Consider the following 25,711-nt stretch of genomic DNA (forward strand, 5'->3'; position numbering starts at 1 on the left):
TGTTTCATCACATCTAATCGATTTTTTTCCCCACACGAGATTATAAGTGCAATATGTATTCACATGTAATTCGTGGAACCACGTGATATGTGGAGGGAAAAAAAAAAAAAGAATGAATCAAACCACATGGAAATAAAACACAGAACCATCTGGAAAATCATGAATTATGTGATTATGCACATGTGAAATTCATGGGACTGTCCTGGAACAGATGACATCAAGCTGTGAGGAAAACAAACACACACACACACACACACACACACACACACACACACACACACACACACACACACACCAGCAGCACTAGATTCCTGATTGTAAAATAACTCTGCAGCGCTTGACTGTTAATCACTCATTCAAGTAGTGTCCAATTCCCTTCCCTGGAGAAAACAGTGCTAAGTCAAATTTGATTAGGGTTTAGTTTTCCCCAGCATTTGAAAACCCCATCGGATTTTACTGCATACTTATGCACACCGTCATAAAAAGACACTACAATATCTATCTATCTATCTATCTATCTATCTATCTATCTATCTATCTATCTATCTATCTATCTATCTGTCTGTCTGTCTGTCTGTCTGTCTGTCTGTCTGTCTGTCTGTCTGTCTGTCTAACAACTTTAGAAACATACAATTAGCACTGTGAAATATTAATTTACCTCTCCAGTAAAAACATTTTGTACAAACATCTACAACATTCTGTTAAAAATAAATGGAATTTTGTAATAACACCGAACACACGTCACTGGTGTAAAACCACTGATGTACACTGTTAGTACTTCTTTACCTTCCACCTGCCTTCTATTGTCATTCTGTATCTGTCTTTTTCCCCTAGATATATGAGTCATTTAAAAGGCCAAATTATAGACATCATTTTTGAAAGCCATAAAGCACATAGTTTCAGGTCAAACACATACATTAAAGGTAAAATAGATAAGGGTCCCTCCCCTAGCGATATAGAAAGTGCAGAGGAGTACAAGAGCAAAGCCGGCATTAACCATCAAATACGCCCTTCCCTTTGCCGTGTGCAGAAGCGTCAGATCACGATGAGCGACAGAGCGTCTCCTTGGCAACGTAAACAATGCTTTGACAGTGATCGTGCTAGAAAAGCATGTTGGAAAGACAGATTTGGAGCTTCTGCTGTGCTTTTGTTTTCCACATGAGTCATGAAGTATGAATGAATAATGGTGTATCAGGTGTATCAGTGCATTATGGAATAATGGTGTATCAGTGCATTATGGACATTAGTCTAGCGGCAAACCAAAAACATTAAAATTAGGTGGTTTGGGTGCACTTCGCTGCTTCACCCCTCTTCCAGCTATTTTAAAAAGAAGCTACACTGATGCATATTGCATTTGTTTTTCATTTTTTTTAGGGTTTGCTGGTGATGCTGGGGGGCAGGATCCGATTAACTTTGTTGTATTTTTTCCATTTATGCCATTATGAGGCTATCATTGAAAAAAACAGTAAATATTTTGGCTTTTGGTCTTTGTAGCTTTTAGTCTCAGCTTTTGACCTACAGAGCGTAATTAATGAATATCACAAAAAGCATGCTTCGTTAGAGAAAAACGTGTGTATTACTTATGATCACAATCGCAGAGCAGCTAAATCTCACTCCTTTCACCCCATTAAATAAAAATACGAGGTAGAACTAGTCATCATTACTATACATACAGTAGTACAATAAAACAATGTACATAAAACAGCAAAAGGCTGAGAGATGCAGTTTTGCTCATCCTGAGGCACAAATATTCTAAACGAGCAGGGAAGAAGTCTTCAGTTTGGTAACTGGAATAAAAAGATGCTGATGTAAACAGATGACTGATTCTGTTTAGTAGATTGAAGGTCCTGACTTCTTCTTTACTAGGGACAAGTTCCAACTAACTGTCAGCGTTCTGTCTTTACATTCAATAATACATTTATTTGAGAAATCATATGTAAACAATAAGAAGGTAATTCTGAAAATGTACTACATGGACAAAAGTATTGGGACACACAAACTGGTACCACAAAGCCGAGGCACATCATTGTATAAGATGGTTTTGGATATGCTAGCATTAAATATTTACTTCACTTGATCTAAAAGACACATACCTGCTTCAGCATTACCTGATTAATCAAAAGAAGAGGAAAAAATAATAAAAACCGTCCGATTAATCGATTATCAAAAATAATCGTAAGTTGCATCTCTAAATTAAATTTTCCCTTAACTTAAACTATGAAACCCAAACCTGCTCCACCATGACAACACCCCTGTTCACAAAGCTAGATCAATGAAAATATTCTTTACATGGGTTGGAGTAGAAGATTGTGGCCTGCTATAGAGCTCTCAACCCTATTGAAGACATTTGGGATGAATTAATAAAAACTGAACCCCAGGTCTCGTCATCCCACATCAGTACGTGACTTTATTAACACCCTTGTGGCTGAAGAGCACAAATCTCCACAATCTAGTGGAACATCTTCCCAGAAGAATGGAGGTTATTTGAACAGCAAATGGGGAATAAATGTGGAATCGTTTAAACTATAAAAAAAAGTATTTCAAAAGGGATCAAATAACAATAAACTCAATTTTCTTTACCTTCATAAAATCCAACAATCTATGAATATTCATTATGTAAAAAGTGACAAATCATGACACGTTCCACAGCAACCACAATTTTATTCACCAATTACATAAAAGTCCAAGTGGTTTGAAGGGTGCATCCAAAATGTAATATATATGTAGGAAAAAAGGTATTAAGTCATGTTGCATATTCATAACCAAAATAACCAAAAACACTACATTAAGCAGTATTTTTGTGCAAACATATGATTCAGACATGACTCAGTATGCACTCATTTCACAACTGCAGCAGATGTCATTTTAGATTAAAAATATCCTTTTAAAGTCTTACAGGAAACATTATTCTGTGCAAAGGAAAGCGCAAAGGGAAGAGCTTGTGGACAAATAAGGAGTTGGCAATAAACCCCCTTTTTTCTACCCATCTCTTACTATTTACCCAAATGGTTATTTCATTTCCTCTCATATTACAGGCTCATATGATGCAGTATGATGCAGTAAAGAATAATTTGCATATTCACCTAAGAGAGGCTAAAAGCCATCACAGTGGCATCACAAACGGTTCTGTAAAACCCCTGAATTTATTATAGATGTACAAAGAGAGATTCTTTTAAATGCAAATGCAAATCCAGTACCACTGTAACAAATCTGATCCAATCAGTAAAACTGGAGTTAGCGTTTAAAATAATCCTGGTTTGTGACACAATGATAATTCAGTTGACATTTGAGGCAAAATCAGAAAGGATTTGTGTCCATGAGAAGTTTCCTTACACTATAAGACACCTGATCTGGCATTATGGAGTGGTTTGTGTATGTTTGTGTGTGTGTGTGTGTGTGTGTGATCGTGTAGGACTTCTCCTGCTCGTTTCGAGCCACACTGATGGTATCTGAGCTGTGCACTTGTGTCTGTACAAGACCATCCGAGTGTGTCCTCTTTGTCAACATCTCAACCTATACCATATAAACAAATGTTTGTTGACACTTGACCAAATAGTTTGTGCTTGTTGAACATCCCATTCCACATTTAGTTCCACTTTTGATGTTAAAATAACCTTTATTCTTCTGGGAAGAGGTTCCACTAGAATTTGGAGTGGGCTTCTGGAGATTTGTGCTCATACAGCCACAAGCCGGTTAGTTAAGTCAGGTACTGATGTAGGGTGAGGAGGCCTGGGGTCTTCCACTCCAACCCAAGTAAAGCATATCTACATGGAGCTGGATTTGTGCACAGGGGCAGTGTCATGCTGGAACATGTTTGGGTCTCCTACTTCAACTGAATAGAAAATGTTATTCTAGAGCATCCAGAGATACTAAACAATTGTTTACCCTGTTTATTGTGTTACTTTGTGTTAACAGTTTGAGGAAAACAATCAGATATAGGTGTATCAGAAAAGTCAGAGGTCTCAATACTTTAGTTTACATAGTGTACTCAAGCAGGTGAACTAGATTAGATTAAAAGGCAATGCAGTTGGATTTTGTTCAAAATAAAGTCACAAGAAAAACAATGCTAAAGCCATTACCAACAAATCCTAAGCATTGTGCAGATCCTGCATGGGTTTTGCAGGGTTGCCCACCAGGATTCAGGATTATTATATTAGACATGCACATAAATACATTTGTGAGATCTTCAAGGCCCAACGCACAAGGCTATAGGTTGTAAACAATTCTTGTTGACAAGAAAAAAATATATATTGGACGTCTTTTTTTCACTGTCACTTCCTGTTTGAGAAGCAAACACAAGACGCATACTAAAAACAATAAGCTCTCTACCGCAGGGGCTTGAGGTGTGCATGATTCGAACACACGGGCACGAACGTCAGAGCTGCCGATATTACAACAAACAAATTCTTGCAAAAAGGGAAAAAAAACTTAAATTTGACCAAAAACTTAATTGAAATAAGAAGATATTAGGATAACAAGCTATCAGTAGATACAGCAGGTGGAAAAACAGCCATTTTTCCCCCCCTAAGAGACAACAGTCCTGCCTTCTTGGTTTTTGGCTCACAAGGCGAAAGCTCATTCATTTATACATCAAAGTTCACCTAGATAAAGAACTAGCCATCCTTCAGCCACAGCCTGTGTCCTTTTCCCCTTCAGTGATTTAGCTCTACTGTAGACATTTGGTCCACAAGCTTTTCAGGAGTCTGCTGTATCACCACAGCAAGGGGTCACAAATCACAAATGCTACAAATAAACTGTAGATGTTATCACCACTGCATATACACACACACACAGAAAGAGATTTGTCCCTGTATTGAGGGAAATAAATGCAGATGTGTATCTTAGTGGTGTGAAGTTAAGTCATGTGCTTTGAACCTGTGCACAGTGCAACATGGGTGAAAGCTTTGCTCTGCTCCTCACACAGCTGAACTCAGCTCGGAGGAAATGGACAGGTGCCCTGGGGAAAGACTTTAGTGCATTAGGAGGGGCTGAGAGTGACATTCATGTTAATGGAGGCAGTGCCTGAGCTCATGCACTAAGACACGGTGCAGATAGCAGCACAGCAGAGCGAAAAATACTAATCACATTTCAGCGGAAAAAAAAAAAGTTCCTGGTACATTATATGCATCAACCTTAGGGCTGTGTCTGAACACGTCTCGGGGGTGCTGCAAAAATACGCAGCAGCTGTCAATTTTAATATGCGACACGATCGTGTTTATATTATGTTTATTTATGTCTATTTGTAAGTACTAAATCAATAAAAATGTCCTTGCAGTGAAAGCAAAAAACCCCCCAACAAAAACAGAAATTCTGCTCCTGGAAAAGACGCAACAATGCCGAACAACCAAAACAAATCGATGCTGGCTTTTGTTCCTCTCGCGCACTCGTGACTAATTGCAGCTTCACTTCAAACTAGAAAAAATTGACACCTGAAGCACATCGAATATCTCTCTCTATACTTCTGCCGAAAGTCTCTAGACGTCATTTTAAAGAGCAACGTGGCGTTCGCTTTTAACAAGTCTAAACGGATAAACGTCTGCAAGGAGGAAAACAGAGATCCGGTGTGCCTCCTGAAAGAAATCACTTCCTGTGCTGCACAAGCTGAAAGGGCACTTAACCCAGCAGGTGGCCTTCTCTCCATTCCACTAATAATAGAAGCTTTCTACCATGAGGAAATGCTGAAATTGATGTGTGTGTGTTGTGTGTGTGTGGTTGCGTGTGTGGTGCAACATGCCCACATGCAATTAAGATTGTTATTAGTAGCAGAAAGATGTATTGCTCTGCTGTCACATCAGCATGACGGAGGGGTTCAGGAAACATTAACTGATGTGTGTATTTATGCAGCATGAATTTGGCCAGATGGTAAATATATATATATTATCTCCATGCCAACGTCAATCACTCAATCTTCACAGATCAGCAGCATCCAGACTGCTATTGAAAAATATTTCTTTCATTAAAAAAATAAATAAAACAACAACAAAACCTAAAATTAATAAAAAAACTAAATACAATTAAAAGCTTATAGCAGCCTCAAAGAGACAGAATTTCTTTTCTTTCTTTTTTTTTTTTGCTTTTAAATTCATGAGGGTAGTGAGGATCAGGTCCGTATTTTTTGGTGCAGGTCCATAAAGAAGCAGATTCTAAATAGAATATTTCTTCAGTGTCCGCTATGACATGTTCAGACTGGCTGAACTACACAGTACAACAGATATGAGGCGAGAGTGGAGCTGTCCATGGTCTGTAATGCTGAAACACTGTCAAACTGCTGTGTTTCGCTGTTGTCGCAGCGACCCCTCGTGGAGTACAGCATCAAGTACACACATTTACACTGCTGTGATCCGTGTTTGTATCGCACTCAATATATTTATCAATGCACACAAATAATAAAAAAAACACTAATGGATGAAAATTAATATAATGAATAAGCCATAAAGTCTTTTGTTTACTAGGCCTGAATTTCAACGCTGTACTGAGAAAACAAACAGAAACAAAACCCACAACAGAAAGTTTAGTGCACAATAAAACACAAACATTTTTATTATATTTTAATTACCACATGTGTCTAAGTGCTTTATTCCTCTAATTCCACAGCAATTTGTCAATAATTACTTTTGCCATTAATGAAAAACATGCCATGTTGTAAAATTTGTGAAAGACAAATTTGTTCCCGTTATTAATTACCATTATATGACTGAGAAACAACTCAACATTTTTTCTCTTGTAAAAACAAACACCTCTTAACACGTCTCTGAGAAACTAATAAAGAACAAAGCTTTCTTTTGAAAAAATAAAATACTGATAGGTACAAGAAGCTGACACCTGAGAATCCTTATTATAAATGTTACTGAAATAATGTTTATGGGGCTTTTGGTACTGCGAGTTATAGCAAAGCGAGTTGGGGATTTGAAGATGATCTGCCAAAAGGAATGAGCCAAAAAGAAACCACCCTGCTGTAAAAAACTAATTACTTCTTACAGAAGCCGTAATTGCCAACATCGGCTTTGCAACAGCGTACTAATGACTACAATTTGTGCGGTCCAAGCACCCTATAATTTGATTTTTTTTTTTAACTTTTTTTATACTTACAGTTTGGACATAATTATAAATCTGAAGTACATGTACACTAGATGGACAGATATTTGTGTACACCTGCTGACCATAAGAGTATATGCTTTTTTTGCTGTTATAATAACCTCTATTCTTCTGGGAAGATGTTTCACTAGATTTTGGTGTTGTGTGAGTTGGTACTGATGTAGGGGAGGAGGCCTGGGGTGCAGTCAGTTTTCCAATTTATCACAAAAGTGTTTAACAGGGTTGAAATCTGAGATATAGAGCAGGTCATTAGATCCTCCACTCTAGACTGTGTAGAGCATATCTTCATTGTGCTGGCTTTGTGCACAGGGACATTGTCAGGTTGGAACAGATTTTGGTCTCCAAGTTCAAGTAAATGCAAAATGTAATGTTCCCACATCCGAAGACATCCGATATAATTGTGTGCCTCCAACACTGTGGCAACAGTTTGGGGAAGAACCACATATGGGTGAAAAAGTCACATGTCCTTATAATATTGCCTATACAATGTATATCAACTGTATATATAAGAAATTTGTATTATTTAATATATTCAACAGAAAATGTTACCCATTCACAGATCACATACTCATCTGTCTGCAGATTTTTTCCCCCCTGTCGATTGGTTGTAGTTTTTAATATGTAATATTCATGTTACATATTTGAGTATTTAAAATATTACTGTAGATAAATATTTAACTTGCGACCACAAGATATCAGAGATACATATTCAATTTGAGATAAATTCAGATATGTTCGAAAGAAATTGAAGAGAGCTGAGAGAAGAGTACAGTAAGAACTCAGTTAGCACTGTTTTATAGGTAAGCTGAATATTGATTTTGCCTAATAGGAGGCAGCTGAGAAGACGCCGGTGCTGTCCAGTGCTTATCACAACAGCATGCAAATGAAGACGTTCTAATGGTGTTCGAAGACAAAAATTGCGTCCAAATCCCTTTGTAAAAGCCCTAATTAGCTCGTCTTAATGCAGACCATGACGAGTTCTATGTAGCTGCATTAAGAAGCCAATTCCTGACTTTAAATAAGAAGGAAATGCAACCTGTTGACATCATGTATCTGAACTTCATGCTGTTCCAGCTGTTTAAAGGACCAGCGGACTGTGCGCTAGTTTGGAGCAGCACCTAATATTCCACAAATGAGAAATTTCTAGAGCATGACTTACTGTTTGTCCAAAAAAAAAAAGAAACATGGTACATTGGACTCTCATTGTCTCATTGGACTTTGATTGTTTAAGTTAGAACAACAGAATGAAAGCTTTCATGTACAGTATTGACTAAATCTCAATTTGACTGATCAATACGGCTGCACTTTTTTCTCTGCAGCCACTACGGCTCTGGAACAGATTGGCACTTTGAGCACACAGGACGGGATGAAGTGAGTGTGGGAAACTGATTTGGCCATGATCACAGCTTTGCTCTCTTTGCTATTTGCTTGTTACAACAGCAGCCAAAAGACCAGCAACCAGCAGGCTGACCTCTGGATCAGTAGTTTTGTGTGTGTGTGTGTGTGTGTGTGTGTGTGTGTGTGTGTGTGTGTGTGTGTGTGTGTGTCTGTGTGTGTATGTAAGAGAGAGAGCGAGCGAGAGATAGTAAAAATAGATTAAAAGCTATTGAATACTGCAAGACTAGATGGGAATTTCATTTTTAATGCTCTCTACTTCTACTTCTGCACTTTGTGACACATCATTTGCTAATGCAGATGGTCCCACGTGGATACGCGAGCGGTTTCACTTCCCAAAAAAACAGTTTTCTCTCTGGCTTTGGTGAATAATCTCACTCAGAGACTGGGACTGAAAAACTGCAGCTGTATTCAAAAGCATTAGCTTGTGCTCATCCCTGGACCCTAACTCGAGAATGCAGTTATAGGAACTAATCTGTGATATTTTGTTGATGATGGGCTGCAAACATTTAAAATCATGGCATTTGTCAGATGCCTTAATTTAGAGCAAATTTTGTAATTATGTAATTTTCTTTATACAACTAAGCAGCTGAGAGTAAGGGGCCATGAACCAACAGTGGCAGCTTGGTGAGGCTGGGGCTTGAACCCCCAACATTCAAATCAGGAATCCAAATCCTTAACCACTGAGTTACCACAATCCCCGGCTGCATAACACCACGGTGCTGTTGACTATTCTCTACTGCATTCTCTTCAACATCACACCTCAAAATGTATACACTATACACGTATCACTGTTTTCAAACTGTTTTTTCCTTCTGGGTAAGTGCGAGAGTGATGCTGGAATAAAACCACACAAATCAACCAAATATATCTGTCTTCCTTTTTCATTTCTTCCAGTGCAGTGCAATCTCTCACAGTATCTTACCTCGTTCCTCCGTGGCTCTTGCCTGCTGTGAGAGCAGGGCTTTGAAAATCCAGCTTCAACCCTGCAACATCACTCGCTCTCTGAATCCAGCTCTGACCATCAGCACTGACGCACTCAGCACGATTCTGCTCTATCAACCCGCACAGTTCTGTCAGAGACCTGAGGCACACCTGGGTGTTACTCTGATCCCCCACTAACAGGAGGAAATAAAGCACACATCAGCCTTAGCCCAGCACTGGCGACGTGGGGAAAATTTCACAGGCCTATATTTGGCTAAGAGAAGCTGGTTGTCACGGAAACCTTGCTGCTTTTCCGAGACGAGGACCATCCAGGATACGCAGACAGCAGTTTATAGGAACTAAAAAGAAAACAGCATTTTGGGGATATCTTGCCCAAACGTTCTCGTATTTTGGATGTTGCTTCTTTTTTTTAAAGAATGGAAGAGTCCTGAAAGAAGGTGTTACACATAACACACCACGTGGAATCGGAGACTTTGAGCCGCAATCTTTGGCATGAGACTGAACATAAATAAAGAGAGCCGAGTCTTTCTGTGCTCACTATTCTGTTCTTGTATTTGCTGACTGTGACCTTAGAAACTTGGTGTAACATTAAAACAACATTAACATCAGCACTTCTAAACTATAACTAATAACTAATCCAATTTGCATATGAAGAAAAGGTGCCGCAAGCATCACTAAATAATAAAAATAATGGGAAAAAAAAAAGAAAAATGTTGCATGACCTAAAGCAGTTCTCTGCCTTATTTTCATTCTTACGGCAAACTCTCTGCGCTTTCACTAGCGTATATTATCGGTGCTTGGTCTTAGACGTGAGGATTGTGAAGCAGGGCTTATTTCTTTCTCATCCTGTCGTGATCAACCTTTTCGGTTGAGCAGTCAGTCACAAACACACTCGTCAATCCCACACGCCATGAAAACCAGGCTTTGTTTAGAAGTAGTGCGCAGGTTTACTGTTAAACAAAAACAGATTTTGATTGTATTGAAAATCTACATTGGCAACTGATTTATTTCTCACTTTAGCTTCTTGCAAAACTGTTAAACATCTGGCCATAGATTCCAATGGTGGATTAAACAAACCATGTAGTTGAGTTAAAGTAGCGATACGCTCTGTAAAATATCACTTCAGTAATAGTGTCCTTTTAAACTTTCACTTGAGTAAAAATACTAAAGTATTTGCTTTTAAATGTGCTTAAAATCCACAATACTATCATTTATTATGGCTATAATGTTCTTATTATCATTTCTGGTAATCAACTCAGTTTACGTGAAGACTCTGGCGGTCTCTCAGCACAAAGATCTTATAATAGAATGAGTCAAACACTGATTGATATCTATTAAAATATCTATTAAAATTATGAGACCTTCTTCAAACTACTTAAAAAAAAAAAAAAGCACAAAAATAAGCCACAATAGCCAAGTTAGAGATTCTTCCATCATTTATTCCTCCCAAAATGTTCCGCTTGCTGTTGAACTGACGCTGAACTGTATGTTGGTGATAAGTAGATAAAACCCACCGACAATCAAAACGAGTTAAAAACAGAGCGTGCGCTCGACCGTGATTGGTGGCTTGCTGCATGATTGACCGGTTACTATGAAATGTAGTGACATTAAAGTAAAAGTTTTCCCAAATGGAAATACTTAAGTACACAAAAAAAGCTACTTGAGTACAGTAACGGATTACATTTACTCCATTACTGCTCACTGCTGATAAATTCAGAGCTCAGTGTTGAGTGTGGCATGAAGAGCCTACAGCATCAAGTCCTAGAAACGAAGACAGTCTTTATTTATTGCGCAGTTCATTTCACGCCACTCGGGATGTTTTTTATTATTAATTCACTGGAGCACGGAGGTTCATTTAAACGCTTTCTCACTATAAGTAAATAAATCAGGCAAATAGTTTTTACTAAACTGCCAGCTGGTGAAACATGCATTACCAGTATATATATAAAACCAAAGAAAGTATTTTAGCTTCACAAGAGCGGTTTTCTGTGTATCGGGTTCGAGGGTTCGAGGAACATTTTTAGTTGTTTAAACTTCGTTACAAGACACAGTATTTAGCATATACAGGCTTTATCACCTCCCGTTTAAACACATACAAAGAGCAGATGTGAAAGAAACTAAAGACTATAACGAGCAGCCACCTGCTTGCTACACGTTTGTTACGAGCACCAATACAATATGCTTTATAACACAACGAGCAGCTACGAATGAAGAGATTTGCTCGCTTGTGTCAAACATTTGAGCTGTAAAAATGACTGAAACACACACAATTCATACAATGGAGTGAAAACATGGAGCGTATCTCTCTGATTGACAGGATGCCCAGTGATGAACAGAAACAGTTTTTTTTTTAGGTTTTTCTGAAACTAATGCAGGTCAAAGAGATAAAAGCATAAAAATAATTGTATTTATATGGACTCGATGACTCAACAAATAAAACTCATGTACATCTTGTGTTTAATTCAGTTTTATTTATAGAATGAAAGTTTTTAAACATTGAATATTGTCGCAAAGCAGCTTTGCAGATATTCAGATATAGATTTATACAGTATATTTAGGGCCTGGGGTGCAGTGCTAAGTAGAGTTGGGGTCAGCGCTCTACAGCAGGCCACTCTATTTCACTCCAACCCATATAAAGTATACCATGGACCTCGCTTTGTGCACAAGGGGGATTTTTATCATGCTGGAACAGCCTTCCTCATTAAAGTGAAGGGAAAATATATTTGGACCCAAAGATATCCTGTACAACTGTGTGCCAACTGTCTTGTAGCATCGCTGTATGTCAAACATATGTCATGCCAAACGTCTACGTGGCAGATTTGCCCAGTTTCGTGCAGAATTTCACGTGTTTGCCCCTTTGTTCTAACTTGCCATCCACAATGAAATCGCAGACAGGAGAAACTTTATGAGACAACAGGAGGACAAGAGAACCTTGAGAGAACCTCCCTTTAAAAAAAAAAAAACATTCCTGACAAAACATTCCTCTTCTACAGCTCAATACATTGAAGTCAAGCAGTTTCTAAGTGTGTTGGAAAAATCCTCAGGGTGTGTCAAAAGGTGCAGCTGAACACTCGGTGAGGAAAAAGAGGGATGTAGACAGAGATTAAGAGAAGGATAAGATGAACAAATTGGTGGTCTGTGATCAATGCACCTCAACAGTTTGAAGCAGGTTTTAAAAAAGTCAGTGACCCCCGAGTCCTGCAGGGGGAGCTGTTCGACTATATTACATCTCTACACTACGAATTTGGAAGTCATGGTGAAATCATGACAGTCATAAATCTCCTCGTAGCTGCTAATCTGTGTAACAGTGAGATATGAGCCACTGCAGCTGTTCATGTGTGTGTGTTTACACACATCATCAGCAGTAACAGCTAATGCAAGAGATAGCAAATGCTAATTCATCCTCAGCCCTGAAGCTGTGCTATCAGCTCAACTAGGTGAATCAGCAGTAAGGCCAAGCACAAAACAGACGAGAGAAAAAGTGTGTGTGTGTGTGTGTGTGTGTGTGTGTGTGTGTGTGTGTGTGTGAGAAAGAGTTGTGTGTGAGGCTCACAGCGAAAGACAGGAAGAAGAAAAGGCTAATAGAACAGGTGATAGACTTCTGCCACCTTCAGCGGCCATGGCGAAAGAAAGTTTGATAGCACACACGATAAAAGGAGAAGATTAATGTGATAAAAATGAGCAGTCAGAAGGAGGAGTGTTTACACAAACTGGAGAATACACTGTATTTGGACCATCCACTGTGTTACAGTTTGCAATTGTCCTGATATTATAACAATATGAAAAACTATCAGCTAAGATAAGGTGTATTTATCGCATTCAGTACAAAATAAATGGAAATGAGTCGATCGAATCATCTCATACATCTCCAAATATTGTTTTCGCCCCTAAAATATCTCATACTTTTAGTGTTTAACAGCTTTTTATAAAGCAGTAAAAAGAGCTTGGCTCCACAGACAGGCAGACGGACGTGCTCTTTTGATAGATGTTGTGTATGATAATGTTAGGAACCTGCTAGCAGTGGCAGCAGAGGTAATATAACATGTTTACAGCACTAGCGGATTATATGGCTCTGGGGTTTCAGTGCAGCACGTGTCCCCTGTGCACAGAAAGAGAGATTGCTGTGGTGTGATTTAGGGTGAGTCCAGAGGGAGGAGCAGCAGGACACAAAAGAGATGAGAACCACTGGAGTAACATATTTTATAGAGAAAAATTAAATGAACAGGAAGATTCTAATAGACAGAAATGCATTTTGAATATTGAAAAAGGTCAACGCTGAAATGACGTAAAACCCTAAAATGTAATCAAAACAACTCAACACTGAAAGCCTTGCTCCTTTCACATCATATGCTCATTACTTATTGGAAACAGAGTACAACTATCAAAAGTGCAAAGATACAGATTGCCCATAATTTTTCAGTTGGTTATTTGGCTTAACTAGACAGATTTATTTCATTATGCTGTTATAGTGAGATCTTTCAAGCATGTTTAGATATGCTTCTATTCATGAGCATTAAATCTAAAATAAAATGACATGAATTAACAATATACAGAGATAAAAGCATTTTATTTGTGTATTTATTCAGACACATTCCCTCTTCCTGTGAACATCCCCCTTCCCTCCGTGTCCCGCCATATCTCAGAGAGACTTCTGCTGTGGCCAATAAGCATAGAGCATGTGATGTTTAATAAGGGCCTAAAAACTTCTCCTGTAGACAAAACATTAACTAACCATCTATAGATGTCTATATAGCCGTCGCGTATGTGCACCGTTATAAACCCAGTCGGGAACATCGTCGCCTGAGTGTATTGATGCCACGTCCCCGCGCCTTTAAAAGAAATGACAAACCCGTGTAGGCGACATTTCAAAACGCTCGTCTCACCAAGGAGAGTCACGTCTCTGACGACGAGGTGTGTTCACTGACAGGTTTTGGACCGTCAAGCACCACTCATTTTCTTCAAAAAATCTCACAATATAGTTTATTTGTGATCTATACAGACTTGAGATGTGCATTTCTAAAACTGAGCCCAATGCGATTCGCATTTTGATGCATAGCCAACGATACGACACATTAAAGATTAGTATGAAGCAGCTACCGATGCGATGCGATATGATTCCTGCCTGATACGATGCAGAGTGTTCTGATTTATATTTGATTCAATACAATGCTATACAATTTATATGATACAGATAGTTTACTTTTATTTCTTTGGTTCAGACAGACAGCAAATCATCAAGTGCACTCTGACCTTAAACGCATGGCCTTTTTATAAACACGCCTTTGCAGTGCAAAAAAATCAATAAATAAATAAATAAATAAAAAGAGAAAAAACAGACATTCTTTTCCTTTTCCGTCTCCAGAGAGATGCAGCTCTACCTCTGCCATGTTAATCTATATTCTATGTGACTTATAGGACACTGCTCCGTCGAAAGTCTCCGTAGTGTTGTTGATGGGTCATATCCACATAGCTGCATTGGTGCTGAGAGATCTCTTGAAATACAGTTTAGCGAGAAGAAAATAATCTTCATATAAAATATTGGTCACAAATCTGTGAATCTTACCATCTCTACTACAGACATATTCTCTTCCAGTGAATATCCTTCTGCCCTTTGTGTACCACCACGACGCAGACATGCGCTGAGATGCATGTGATGTTCAATAAGGGCTTAGAAACGTTCCATTTTCAAAGGAATATTGATCTGGTTTTGTTTTTGTTGAATTTTTGGCCTGTTAATGTGCTGCAGTAGTGAACTATCGTGAATATTAGCTGATCTTCTAAAACACAATATAAACATTTGTTGAGAAGGCTATAGTGTACAGTCTATTTATGGTCCGCTGTTTGTGTAAACCAGACAAGAGTAAATAAAATGTTACCAGATCTAATTTTCTACCCTCCACCACCCCCAAGTTTCAATGGATCTGACTGACACTTAGAACCGCCAATCAACTTTGAGAGTTTAGAAAAATTCAGCAGACTGAAGCTAAATTTGACCTGCTGTCTGCTCTTCAGTAGAATTACACATAAAGCAAAGCTGGCTCAGCTGCCATGCTCCATCAGAAACCTGGAAGAGGAACCGAGATGAGGCACACACAAATACCACCCACTCGCTAATAAAGCACTTCCTACTCCAGTGAAAGAGCTTCTTCTAAGGGGCTGCTCTCCACGCCTCGGCTTTCCTCCCCTGATCCGATTAAGTCCTTGACTCACCCCCATCTCCGTTAAACCACTTCAAACTTCACAGCCAAATGCTTTCTCTCACTCAGCCTTCTCTTAATAACTGCAGAAATTCAGCATTTTCCAGCTAAAGGCACTTCAGATGTGAAAGGAACACTGACCACCTCAGATCATTCCTGGGGTCAGGTTTTATGTTTTTGCTCCGATTTCTTTTTCGAATTAGAGGGTTACACGAGCTCACACTCTCAGACGAGGTTAGGAGACCAAACTTTCACAGCTCTGTGTTGCGGAAGAGCAGCGAACGTGCAAAACCGTGACACTATTTTTAGCAGAAAGAGACACTTTGCACCGGTGTGTGCGAGATCAATCCCCGTGAAAATCTGGGACCCAACAGATAAGCTGCACATCCAGAATCTATACCCCAGCACATGACCTTCAGCATTCCCAATAAATTAAAAGAAGCATGTCAAATAACAAGAGCTTTGTCTCTGATAGAATGAATAGCACTCAGCAGTGTTCCAGTTTACTGCTCGTTTCATCTCCTGCCTTTTCTCTGGAGAGACAAATAAATGCTTTTCAGGAAATGACACAAACCAAATCCTCCGCCGCAGTACACGCTTTCACAATTTTTCATAACGTTTGCGTACTTGAAGGGGGAAAACGTCACTTTCTAAAAACAAATATAAAACGTAATATTGCCGTTTAATTAAATAGGCTCTACATGCATGATTTTATATAAATAATGAATATTTATAAATAGATAAAGAACACTTTTTGATAATTTAACAAAATAATATAACATTTTGTTAGGCAGTTTTTAAAGGGTTTGTTTTTAGTTTATTTTGCAATATGAACAGATGTTCAGCAACAGCATTATAATTGTCCCCTGTGCATGTGTATAGTGACTTGTTTGTTTTAACTGTGTACTGATTAAAAAAAAAAGGCTAAGCAGGGTTTAGGAGGATCACACACACTTTATCCTCAGAGCTTAGTTCCTGATAATAATTTAGCGACTAATAAGCAGGAGGTCGAAGCTGAAGATCAGCCAAATGGAGGAATAAAACACTAAGTGAAATTTGCTGGATTTAGTGAGAGGCACGGGGTGAGACAGGAGGTCAGGTGAACAGTGGCAAGAGACTGAGAAAGAGAGATGGAGAACGAGACTGTTAGTGAAATTCCGACGCTTCATTTTGCCTGAGGGCTTTGGTAGGCATTCACAATCTAGCAACACACTTGAGCTCATAGCATAGAACATAGCGTACCATCAGCGGCAGCAAACATTACATTTCTAATTATGGAAAAGCCTGAAATAGCAAAATATGAAGCTTAATTCACTGGTCAGGGAATGAAATAGTCAAATATTCTTTCCACTTCATCAATCCTGCTTCCATTTCTGAGCTTGTAATCAGACTCTTAATGGGCTGCATCGAATGTGTCAGATAACCAAAATAATTGCTAAACTTTATAAAAAAAAAAAAAAAAGAAAAAAATTAAGGTATTTTTAAAAGAAATGCACTTCTTTGTGTTAACATTTTGCTAGATTTCTACGATGGCCAAACAGAAAAATTTATTCATGAATAGGTTTAGGGAAGGTCTCTAATGAGATGTCTTTTCTGATCAGGGAAAAATCATACAACATATATACTTTGGACAAAACCTGACCTGATCCTGACTGAGTAGGAAGACATGGCAACCATAGATGTGTGAGCCCAGACAAAGACAATTCGTATAACTTACATAACCGCATTGTAAATATCCTATAGGCACTTCACAGGCAGCATAGGAATCTGATTGGAGAACTAGTGTGAGGCCCATTTAATACTAACACATTTGATCAGGATTTTCCATTATGCAAACAAGAATACAATATAAGAAAATGTCCCTGTTTCCAACTCCCCTCCCCAAACACTTCACTGCAGCACAACCACAGGAATGCATTTGTTTCGCTTTTGCTCATTTCCCAACCAGCACTCAACACAATTTAAAGGTTAATATTAGCCATTTTGGGGTTGCCTCTGCGTGTTAGAGTTAACAGATGAGCATATGCACCCGTCACGTCACTCTCTCCCTGTCTTGCTGAAAACCCTCTCTGCTGCACAAAGCTCCGTTTAAATTTTCACACTTATTGACAGATTTAATCACAGCAAATGTTTTCTTTTCACTCACTCCCTTAGGCTAGAGAGTAATACTGTATACTAAATCTGCATAATCATACACAAAGGAACACAAATTAGCTGTGGGTCAGTGCGGGAATGCTTTTAAGCTGTCCACCAAGGAGGCCTATTTTCGATGAAGGAAAGGATTTTAAAGGAGTGCGAGCTAAAACTAATGTCATCTTTATACGGCGCTACTGCTCCACAAGCAAGCCAGATGATCCAGCTCCAGCATTCTGGGTTGTTTCTCTACCGATTAACCTATATATGTATATTCTTTTTCATATATTTGCATTTATTTTTATTTCTTTGTTTGTTATTATTATTATTATTATTATTATTATTATTATTATTTGTTTTTATTTCTCTGTTTTTATTTTTGTATATTCTTTTTTATATATTTGCATCTATTTTTATTTCTTTGTCTTGCTGCTGTAACATAGAAATTTCCCCACTGTGGGACGAATAAAGGTTTATCTTATCTTATCTTAACCTGCGTTACACAAAGACAAACTCTACTATGAAAGACAAATTCTATTCCAGATGTATTCTGTTACCAAGTAAAATAATTTTTATAAACCTCCAAACTCGAAAGACAGGGATTGTGAAGGAAGCGAACATCCTCGGGCAAGTTAAACTAGGAACGATGGCTCAGCTCGACATTGAGCCTTCTGAAAGCCAGTCACATTGTTTCTTTTTAATCCTTTCACAATGATTCAATGTTTCTACTGCTGCATCCTTTCACAAGAAAACTGGATGTTCCCTGTGTCATACTGAACCTTGCATTTATCTTCTACTACTGTGACTCTCAGCAAACCCGCTAACATACAGTAGATCAATAAAGTGATCTATCTTTCTATCTACACTATATGGACAAAAGTAATAGGACACCTGTCTTTTTCACGTCTTTTTCTGGTTCCTTTCCAAACTATTACACAGTTGGAGGCATTTACCGTAATTTCCAGACTATTAAGCGCACCCAAATATAAGCCGCACCCACTGAATTTTACAAATATTTTTATTTTGAACATAAATAAGCCGCACCTGTCTATAAGTCTACACTAAAACTAATAAACTTTACACAGGCTTCAACAAAAGACAGTGTCTGTTACACGGTGTAACGGGTAAAATATGTTGTGGCTCCTTTAAGAGCAGAGTGGCATTTTGGGAACAGCCTGCCGCCGCATTTTTCCGGTATTACTGCATGTGTGCAAGACCGAGGAATATGTTATTATTATTTTTTTGATGCTCATTTCTAAGTTTCTTTGACTAACCCGTAACGCTGTTGCAAAGAAAAATAAAAAAGCACGAGTTTTGGAAACCTGTCTGTGCTTATATGATTTCTGTTGCAACTGGAGTTAGCGAGCTATCCCATGACCCAGACTCAACATGGTACAACGGCTTGTATCTAAACAGTAGCCTACCAAGAAAGTCATTGTTCACTGTCTTCCTCCTTCCTTTCACAACTATTTCTCTCGAGAGTTTATCTTTTGGCATCGTTGTGCGTTTAAAAATCACCATCGGTGAAGTTTTTCTCCCGATGCTTTTTTTTCATGCCCGGTTGTTTTCAGCGTGACGAATGATTCGCATTTCCTGTTGACAGTCCGAGTGAGCGTCAGGTCAAACATCAGAGGAACATCATCCATATTTATGATGTGCTGCGGCCCGATTCAGTGGGAGCGCATCTGATTTAATATAAGGAGTTTTAATTGGTTCACCTTTAACCCATTCGGCAATTTCATTGGTCTAATGTTATGGGGTTCAGTTTTTGCTTGAAGCTTGTAAAACCGGGAAAAATCCATATATTAGCCGCTTTGTTGTTTGAGCTGCGGGGTTCAAAGCATGAAAAAAGTAGCGGCTTATAGTCCAGAAAATACGGTAATTGAATACGATGTCTCTGGATACAGTAGCATGAAATTTTTACTTCAAATGACAGTGCCCCTTTGCACAAAGCCCGCTCCATGAGGATATGATCGATCGATCGATCGATCGATCGATCGATCGATCTATCTATCTATCTATCTATCTATCTATCTATCTATCTATCTATCTATCTATCTATCTATCTATCTATCTATCTATCTATCTATCTATCTATCTATCGCCTCAAATAATTTCCTGTATACAGTTGATTACAAATTTCTTCTGTGTGCAAAACTTGGTACTAAAGCTATTTCTGATTAGACCATGCTATGTTTAAATCTAATAATCTTCATGTTGTTTATATAGATCTACTTACAGATCTGTAACAGGTTCAGGTCCTGTGAGAGAAACATTTTGCAATGAAAAGCACACATGACTTCATACTCTATATATATTTTTGTAACACCACTACCAATTTGAAATGTAGTTTACACTCAATAGCATATGACGAAGCTTTATGGCCAAATCAGAAGGAAAATGGAATGTGAGTTTTGATCAATAAGTTAGTGACAGTTTTATCCACCTGTGTGTTAACCGTGTCATTCTGTAGGTGGACTTAATACTATGTGCCTGGTCACTGTTAGTGTCCATGGCAGTGCTGAAAAAATTGTATTCCGCTTCCATACTAACACAAACACACTCTCAGTTTTTGGAAAAGTGTCTCGCTGAGAGATGTGTGTTGGTAAGCACATTGTGCTCAATGCGTTTCCTTGGGCAGGTTAAGCAAAATCAGCTCTGTAGAAACACCAGCCAGTGTCTCCTCTTCATACAACATTGACTAATAACAAGAAAATCATGCAGACTCTCAACACCTCCTGAACATTTCCAAACACGAAACTAAATACAGCTGTACTGTAAATAAACCATCCGACATCTTAAAAAAGAAAACAGTGTGAGACTGACTCTCTACAGCACAGGAAGAGTGTGTTTAGATGCTTTATGAAGTTTTTATGAAGCTCTTCAGCTCTGTGATTTAACAGGATGTGTCTGTGGAACAGAACATGACCAACAAGTAAAGGAATATCGCTAATCTGACACCAATATGCTGCTTATACCGTAATAGCTAAATCCGTTAACCGTTCTTGTATCAAATGCACCAAACACAGACACATTAGAAGTGCTAGAAATGTTCAAGTGCAGTCTTGAAAATATAATTCACCTAATCGAGAGAAAAAACAGGAACCTTTTCAGGCCAAAATCCTGCCCTTTACAAGCAGCTTTAGGATCACAATTTGATCAAATCCTTATACCAGTAATGTTTTCTTATTGCTGATATTAAGAATTGTACACTCATGATCAGTGATCCATGTCAAATTACATTTGGACTCCTAACACAAACATTGCATCTTTTCTGCCCGCTTCGTCCCGGCCTGCCTATGGATGGTGTTCTCTTCAATTGGACTCTCTGTGCAGCTGGGGATGGCTTTTCATCAATGCCCTGGGGATCAATGAAATTATGGAGTAAGAACAGGAGCTTTGAGGATTTGGATTTAGACTGTAGTTAAAGTCAACAGTCTGCTACACTGACTCAGGACTACAGTTTGCATCGTTTAGCTGTAATAAATTGACATTCGGTGCAACCCAGATAAGGATGGGTTTCCTTTTGAGTCTGATTCCTCTAGAGGTTTCTTCCTTATGCCATCTCAGGGAGTTTTTCCTTGCCACCGGTTGTTTATCAGGGACAAACTTACACATGACAATCTTATTCATTCTTTATCACCGCATTATCTGCATAAAGCTGATTTAAGGCAATGTTTATTGTTAAAAGCACTAAACAAATACAAATTAATTGAATTTTCAATTTTGCGTGTGTACATTAAAAAATTAGAACACTGTTGCATCTAAAGTCATTTATCTCCTGAAAAACAATGTAATAAGCTTCAATGTCAGATAGTCACCAGATAGTCTGAAAAGAAACGTCTGCAGCACCGATGTTTGCAGAAGCTTGTTTCTACAGTTCCAGCCTCTCTACTAAATTTCTACACTAATTCAATTTATTAAGTCTTTTAAAAAGATCCGCTTCACAGTTCATAGCTGAGAAACAGTTAGGGTTGCTGTATTCGCATTTATATACTGTAAGTAATTAGGTATAACTTAATGACTGCCAAGTCTTCTCCCTAATAATGCAGATATAATGTTTTGCATATAAGCATACTGATAGTTGCATTTTATTTATCATTTAACACATACCCAATAAAGAAATTGGAATATAACATTGCTGAGATGTCATTTTTCTGACCAGACAACTTGTTGACTTTAATGTATCCGGAGTAGCAACAAAACCGGTCATCCACAAGACTTTCCATTTATGACTATTTAGAACAATGAAGTTTCTTAAAATGCATATATACTATTGATGCTATAAAGTCGCTCCGTTTTGCTAAAAAAAGGATTTTGCTCGCACGAATTTTATTCTCAATGTTTTTTTTTAAGTTTGTACTTAGAATAACTGCATTCTTCTGAAATCATCTGGACAAAAAAGAATGTGCAGCAGTTAAATATTCACTACAAAATTCAAATAATTCAAGTAATTCCCCAGGCTTCTACAGGTGCACTGAAGTGGTGACGTGATGAGTGGACACCATGACCCTGACGTCTGTATTAGGATTTGATTTTGGAATAATGGGCAGACTTTAACCGCTAATGGTAATAGGGCTGAATCACTGGATATCCTGTATGGAGCGATGCCTGTTGCCATGGACACAGGAGGCAGTGGAGTAACTGAATAATAGGAATGAAATGAACGGGCCAATCAGGCATAATGGAGAGTGGACAAGTTCTTTAAGGCTCAGCCAAAGGCCGATGCAAAGGCCATTTTTGTTCCTGCCAAAGCAACAATAAGCTTTAGTCATAAAAAATTTACAAAAAAATAATGCACAAAATACAGGACGCTCCTGATAGCTACACCCATGAATGCTGAATCGACAATTATTCGGATTATCAGAAGCCACACCAGAGACGCTTCACTGTAATGCTCACAGCATCTGACAGGAGAGAGCTATTCCCAAGTGAAAAGCATGCTGGGAGCTGTCAAGTGCTATTGAATCATTGTATCACTTTGCCTCCATTCTGCCCAGCTCTGGCAAACATAAAAGCTTCTGCATTAGGAGGGGTTTATTCCCATTAGCAACATCGCGAATAATAAATTTCCATCAAAGACCTGTGATTTGTGCTTGCACACCTGATTTATCCTGGTTTTATTGCTAACCTGGTAGCAGAGTAACTTTATTTATGCAGTGACTGTCAAGCTTTGGTCAATTTTTTTGATTTGTGTTACGATATGTTATTTAAGCACAATTTTACACACATTTGCTGAGCTGTCATTTCGTTATGTAGGCTAAGATGTAAAGAGCAGTTTTTGTAAATAAAACTAATAGAAACAGTGTAGATTCAAATTTGTTAAAATACTATTAACCCTAAATCTCTTTTTTAAATGTTGAATGGGAAGGGGAAAAAAAAAGCAAATCCACTCGACAAAAGGGTTTATAATATATGATACAACAAAAGCGGATCTAGTACTGGACCTCTCTCCATCTTCAGCACATTTTCTGCCCAACCTTTTTGCACTATAACACTTTAACTCTGGACTTGCACAGCACTGTGCCACTTTATACCACACCATACTGCACACGGACAGTTTAAGAACAATAACGTTAATCACTTTAATTTTTACTGTCATACTTTATTTATCTACCTTCTTTTTTCTGGGTTTATCTTTCCTAAATTCTATTTTATACTTGAATGCCGGACCGTCGTAAAAAGCATTTCACTGCATGTCGTATTCGTGTATGTGACAAATAAAATTTGATTAAAAAAATATAACATTTGCAAATATATTACACACTGGGTCTATCTACGTGTTTTTCCTTATAGGTTTTAGTATCAGCTGATCTGTAATGTAGACACATACATGTATACACACACACACTCAGTATTTCTTTTTTTTTTTAAACCAGAATGAAAGAAATTCAGCAGAACAAATCTCACTGAATAAATGATTATTTCAGCATTGAAATCAGAGCACACAATACTCAGTCAAATCAAAAGTGATGATGTGATAACATTTACCTTAGGGAACTCAGATTTTAACCATGTTCCGCAAGTAAATATATATATATATATTTGTTTTTATATAAACTAAAACTTTCTTTCGGCTTCTCCCATCAGGGGTCGCCACAGCGGATCTGGCACATGTTTTTACGCTGGATGCCCTTCCTAACGCAACCCTCCCCATTTATCCGGGCTTGGGACCGACACTAAGAGTGGCTGGGGTTGGTTCCCTGACCAGGGATCGAACCCGAGCCGCAGCGGTATATATATATATATATATATATATATATATATATATATATATATATATATATATATATATATATATATATACATACAGTACAGACCAAAAGTTTGGACACACCTTCTCATTCAAAGAGTTTTCTTTATTTTCATGACTATGAAAATTGTAGAGTCACACTGAAGGCATCAAGGGCTATTTGACCAAGAAGGAGAGTAATGGGGTGCTGCGCCAGATGACCTGGCCTCCACAGTCACCGGACCTGAACCCAATCGAGATGGTTTAGGGGTGAGCTGGACCGCAGAGTGAAGGCAAAAGGGCCAACAAGTGGCATGCATCTCTCGGGAACTCCTTCAAGACTGTTGGAAGACCATTTCAGGTGACTACCTCTTGAAGCTCATCAAGAGAATGCCAAGAGTGTGCAAAGCAGTAATCAAAGCAAAGGTGGCTACTTTGAAGAACCTAGAATATGACATTTTCAGTTGTTTCACACTTTTTGTTATGTATATAATCCCATATATAATTCCACGTGTTAATTCATAGTTTTGATGCCTTCAGTGTGAATCTACAATTTTCATAGTCATGAAAATAAAGAAAACTCTTTGAATGAGAAGGTGTGTCCAAACTTTTGGTCTGTACTATATATATATATATATATATATATATATATATATATATATATATATATATATATATATATATATATATATATATATATATATATATATATAGAAAGTGTGCCATTTGTTTTTTTCTTTATTTGTTAAATAAGGTTTTGGATATTTTATCTCTCACCTCCTCCATCCATCTTGTGCTATTTTCTGAACATGCTCGTGTAGCACTTACATTGACGTTGGCTTTTGTCTGTGTTACTTGGAGTAGACTTGCCTCACCTACAATGTTTTTAATAAAAAAGCACATGCCGGATGAATAAGTGTGAAGTAAACACAACTACAAGCAGACAAAAACTGAACAATAGTATCAATGTGATACTAAACACTTGTACAAATACAAGCCAAATGCATATCTCATTCACTCTCACATGCACACTCACAGGATACTAAAGCCAAACACTAAGGAATGAGCTGGTTGTTAACCCACAGGGCAAAGTGAAATGAGTGATGCACACTAATATAAATAGCACCTTAAAAATAGGCCCAAATATTCAGCGTACATCTAAAAGCAGTGCTGCTGAACACTTCAAAACAAGGGCACAGAAAGGTAAAGCCTTTCCTCCAGGCACAGTGTACTATTTTTCCCCCTACCCTAAACACAGTATGTGCAATATAATTAAATACTCCTTTCAATTTATGATATCTTAAGTGTTTTCATTTATTTCCCAGAAACTTGTGATGATGTAGACAGGTCAGGGCGAGGAATCTCTTGGTGACATCCGTTCTCTCTTCTAAAGTACACTATATGGAAAAAGTTTTGTATTTGTCGGTGCTTTTTGCACATTTCATTCCACGTTTAGTGGCCATTTGCTGTTAGAATAAACTCCACTCTTGTGTTCCGGAAAATTGTGTTAGGTCTTCGTTTGGTAGCACATTTGCTGTAGTTCACAGGTCAACGCTTGTGAAGCTGCTTGTAAACACGAAGACACTTGATATCATTGCCAGTGAGGGGTCACAGTGAAGCTGCAGCTTGGTCACATTGCTGTTTAGCATGCAGCCCTGTACAGCACTCGTTTCTGCAGAGTGCAGCTTATTGTGCCGCTTCAGCATACTGAGAG

General features: G+C 38.2%; 1 protein-coding gene across 7 annotated transcripts in view; it reads right to left on the minus strand.

The window, feature by feature from the left end:
* Nucleotides 1-25,711, minus strand: part of grip1 (glutamate receptor interacting protein 1) — a 277,675-nt gene that overhangs the window by 86,771 nt on the left and 165,193 nt on the right. The window lies entirely within an intron of this gene.

Source organism: Silurus meridionalis, chromosome 18, assembly GCF_014805685.1.
Source record: "Silurus meridionalis isolate SWU-2019-XX chromosome 18, ASM1480568v1, whole genome shotgun sequence".
NCBI classification, from domain to species: Eukaryota; Metazoa; Chordata; class Actinopteri; order Siluriformes; family Siluridae; genus Silurus; species Silurus meridionalis.